Source organism: Sinocyclocheilus anshuiensis, unplaced genomic scaffold, assembly GCF_001515605.1.
Source record: "Sinocyclocheilus anshuiensis isolate Anshui unplaced genomic scaffold, SAMN03320099.WGS_v1.1 scaffold1158, whole genome shotgun sequence".
In the NCBI taxonomy this organism is placed as follows: Eukaryota; Metazoa; Chordata; class Actinopteri; order Cypriniformes; family Cyprinidae; genus Sinocyclocheilus; species Sinocyclocheilus anshuiensis.
This window is the reverse complement of record NW_015537983.1, coordinates 97,098-102,206: the sequence shown is the minus strand read 5'-3', so window position 1 is coordinate 102,206 and position 5,109 is coordinate 97,098. Positions and strand designations below refer to the sequence as shown.

General features: G+C 33.8%; 1 pseudogene; it reads left to right on the top strand.

Annotated features, from left to right (window-relative positions):
* LOC107673940 (leucine-rich repeat and fibronectin type-III domain-containing protein 2-like) overlaps positions 1-5,109 on the top strand; it is a 48,706-nt pseudogene that overhangs the window by 1,847 nt on the left and 41,750 nt on the right.

The following is a 5,109-nucleotide window of genomic DNA, read 5'->3' as shown; positions in this document are numbered from 1 at the left end:
AGTATATTTCTGAGAAGTACATAAAGCCCATTTCTGAGAAGTACATAAAAAGTAGACTAAAAGTATACTTTCCTATATTTAGTTTAAAAGAAGTATACTAATAGCACACTTGAATAAACTTCTTTTTCGTAAGGGAACCTTGAGCAGGGTGCTTGGCTTGTTGTTGGTCCCCGTAATTAGTTGACTGTAACTAGAAATAGTGGTCATGGTAGGGTTAGTGGTATCTTTAAAATATTTAAGACAAATCAAACATATATTAGCCGACAAGTATTAGACCAGAATGGTTACATAGAGAAAGTCACTTGTAAATGGACAAAAGTGTTTTTAATAGCAATAATGATTGCAAATAAAATATACCAGCAGTGTAAATGTGAGGAATAATAATTAATTAATTAATTAATTAATTAATTAATTAATTAATTAACCCTAATAATAATTAAATATCATAATATTGTATTATTATTATTATTATTATTATTATTATTAGTCAGTGCATTTAAAATACACTTGTACCACAAATAGTGCTAGTTACTAGTGTTAGTATCTTCTTCTCACATCCCTGTGAAGTTTTGTATTTGAATGCACTTAAAAATACAATTTATTTATGTGAAAAGCTGAATTACTCCAGTTTTCAGTGTCACATGGTCCTTCAGAATATACTATAATATGCTGATTTATTAACAATGTTGGAAACAGTTGTGCTGCTTAATATATATATATATATATATTTTGGAACCTGTGATATGTTTTCATGATTTTTTTATGAATAAAACATTAAAATAAGTCTTTATTATCACTTAACTTTTTATTCATCAAAAAATCCTGACAAAAAATGTATCACAGGTTTCAACAAAATAATAAGAAGCACGGCTGTTTCCAACATTGATAATAAATCAGCATATTAGAATGATTAATAAAGGATCATGTGCCACTAAAGACTGGAGTCATGATGCTGAAAATTCAGCATTGAATCACAGGAATAAATGATGTTTTAAAGTATATTAAAATAGAAAACCTTTATTTTAAATACTAAAAAGTATGTCACAATATTACTGCTTTTTTCTGTGTTTTTGATCAAATAAATGCAGTCTTGATGAGCATAAGAAACTTTTAAAAACTAACAATTTTGATCCCAAATTAAAATGATATTTTGAGACTCACAATTTCCCACATGGAAATTGATAATATTCATCCAGAGATGAATCGATGTATACAGTAAAATAGCAAGCCATATGTGGATTTAGCACTGGTCCCTCACACTTACTTACTTGACAGAAAACTAATAAAAAGACAAAAGTTGTTGGGAGTCCTGACAGATAACGTTTACCATCAAGAACAATAGACATTTTCAGGAAAAAACAAAAAAAACAGTGAAATGAACATATTACATGACACATCAGCTGATCAATATATGTTAGAACAAAGAATTTAACCAATTTCTAGTAATTATTGTAATATACTGTACATTTGATTTAAACACATTACTCACAGCTAAAATAATGATTAAGATAAAGGCAATAAGTATTCAATAATATTAATTAATGATATTTAAATGTACTAAAGCTGTACTGTTATTACTTTGAGATGTGTTCTTATTATATTATGGTTTCATACTTTTTTCAAGTGTTACAATCGCTCCTAGCTGCAGTTATAATCACCCATATTGCAGGGGTGATTATCACACTAGGTCTTCTATTAAATTCAAAATTATAATCTAATCTTCTTATAAGTATATGAATTTTATAGTTACTTTTGACACAAATGGTTCTTGCACCAAAAGATGGTATTTATAGTCTGTGATTTGTAGAAGAAAATGCTACAATTCTCCTTGGTCTTGCAAAAAAGGACACTTTTGTATTCTCAATCAGTTTACGTATTCTGATATGGTAGGTATTTTTGGGGGGGTTTTTTTGGTAATAATGTAACACAACACATTATTGAAGTGCACATAGCGTGAGAAAATGTGACACAGTGGCTTCTTCACTTTTTTTTCTGCATGTCACCTGTCAGAAAATGGTCTGTTGAATATTAATTGAGACTGAAATAAGTGTGTTGGATATTTCACTCTGTTCTTTCAGTGCAGGGGCTGTTTATTTCATAATCAGATGTTGTCAGTGTTCTTGTATGATTTCAGTTCTTTTACAATCTGTTTTAATGACAAGATTCTATCATTTTTACTTCGGGACATTCAATACACATATTTTTACCCCTAGAGCATCGAGTCTACTTTGTATATACCTATCAAAATTAAATTGGGAATTGTTTGCTGTTTTCAGTTTGCGTCACCACTCTAAACTACCAGAAGCAACAAAGCTTTGTGCTGACAGATCTGTCCTGACGACAACAGATGCACCTTCAGGGAAAATAACACAGATTTTCTCAAAAATATGAACATACCTACAAAGAGACCTTTAGATCTAGACGAAAAAATACTTTCATCAGCAGCCCTTTAACAGCTAAACTTTTCATGTTTATTCTCCCAAGAATACATTATTTTACTTCCCTGTTGCAAATTAGCTTGTGTAGGCACAAACAGTGTCAGAACAGATGTGTTACTTTGAGTTTATAAGCAAAGTAACAAAAAGTTCTGTGGAGTTTTGTAAATTCAAAATGGCTGGACGTCTACAAGAATATAATAGCTATATAAATCTGTCTGTTAGAACTCCATATACATTCTAAAAGTTAAGCTGATCAACTTTTTGGAGCACACTAGTAGAGTGATAGCTTCAGAGCTAACAGGCTTCAACTACAAACCTCAAACACTAATTTTCTTTAAGAGTGAAGAATGGAAATGCTGGTTTTAAGAAGATACTATCATGTTTCCTTTCTAAATTTGAACTGAGCATCTCTACGATGACATCACCACAGATGCATTAACAGTTGGACAATGTTAATCCAGAGAAAAGAACAGAACCATTCGCTAACATGGAAACTCCTGTCAAACATGGTGAATAATGAATGCATATGCAAATATTGTACATCTGAAAAGCTCTGAGTAGAATGAGCAAAAATCCCAGCAGCTCAAAGCACCAGCTAGTAGTAGACTGATGCAAGACTCCAGAACCAGTCAACTTGAATGAATTGAAAGGTGTCTGTGAGTAAACACAAAGGAAAATCTATATAAATACCAATACACATCACTTAGCAGTTGTTGTGCAGTGTGCGTCACTTCTCAGGAAGACCAGGAGATGCTCCCTCTGTTTATCCAGTTCAGTTCCTTTTTGTTTTAATGGGTTTTTAAAACCTTTTTTTTTTTTGTCTTTAACTCACCCTGAGCCACTGAATACTTTCCTTGACTTGTGATGTATACTTCTTTCTTCAGTCATAGCAAGAGCAATAGCAATAGCAGAGCGAATCACTTTCAGGAATCTGGACTTTTTCTTAAACTGATCCCTCCTGCGGAAGTGGGTCAGGAGCCATCACAAAATGTGGCCTTGAGCAAGGCACTTAACCCCAGGTTGTTCAAGGCGGGACTGTCCCTGTCCCATGGCGACGTCACGTTAAAGTTGTGGCCATAAATTCCATCAGCTGCAATAAATAAGGATTGTTTTTATATTATTATTTAACAGTGCAGAAACATTCTGTTAACACTGTTGTGATATTATAGTGGAGTTTACTTTATTAATGTTGGTGTGTTATTGCTCCTATGGTGACCATTTCATAATTTGCATTCGTACACTAGAAGAATGTGGAAGGATGTAGAGAAGTCATCCTCATAAATAAAACAAGCAGAGAGGAGAGCTACAACTCACTATGCCTGTACTCAAGACTGGGACATAGTGTACAGTACCAGCGTACCCATTTGTTAATAAATAGTCTCTGCTTGGTACTTACTATATGCAATTACATCAAGTGAACACTGTGTTTAAATTTATAGCAAGATTATTTACTCTTATAGCAACCAAGGGGATTTGAAGATTAGAAAAACATTAGACTTCATCTACCATTACAAAGGATATATTGTTGTAATCAGGTGCATTCAAAGTTCATTTTTATATTTAATCTTATGTTCTGTACTATACATGCGGTTACACTTTACTTGAAGGGGTGTGCATAAGACTGACATGACACCTTCATAATCATGACATGACACCTACATAATCATGACATGACACATGTCATGAATATTAAGGTTTTCATGATTATGAAGGTGTCATGTCAGTCTTATGCACACCCCTTCAAGTAAAGTGTTACCATACATGCTATACACATAAGCATATACATACTATACATATTTAAACAAATGCTTTTGCAGCTTTTGACTGCTAAGTGGCGCTTACCATAGACTTCAAGTAATCAGGCGAATGTATCGAAGAACATTTTCACCTGTAGCAATCTTGCCTTGTCAATGAGCTAGATTTGATGGATTCAGTCAAAAGAAAATAATTAATATTTAACTGATTAACATGAGCATATTAACGCCTGAGTTAACATATCCTGTTGAAATCTTTGTATCTCAACCTTATTGAAGAATTGTTACCACACTGCAGAATGTAAAAAAAAAAAAAATAATAATGTAAGCAGTAGATTTAAGCAGCAGTGCAATCATTCATCGGATATGATTTAGGAGAGTTTTCAAAGGCCAGGATATTCAATGTAATTTTCCATGGAAGTGCTACAATGTTTCAATTTACATATAATATTATGAGTCTGATGCTTCTCTGTTTTTGAGACACACATAATAAAAGACTGTTATAATCTAAAAATCTGAAAATATGATAATGATTATATAAAAATATGATTATATATTTAAAATGCAAAGTTAATATACATTGTGTTCCCTTTCAGTCGGTCACTCTCGACGTCACGTCGGATGACCGACGAATTGGAATCTCGCTTAGAGAGACCAATCTACTTCGAGTGTAAACTAAACGAGCCAATGCACATTTGCATGCGATTATTGCATCCAGCTGCTGCTGATCACAGCGTGGCAAAGCTGCGCCGTGGAGCCGGTCGCAGGGCAGCCGCCCTGCCCATCCAGGCCCCGCCAAAGAGCAAGAGGCCCTGAGACAGGCAACTCAGAGGTGGAGGGAGCTGCTCTTCAGGAGATGGTAAGCACACCACTCCCTCCCCCGGAGGAGGGCCGGGCGGAGAATCTTTTCATCTTTT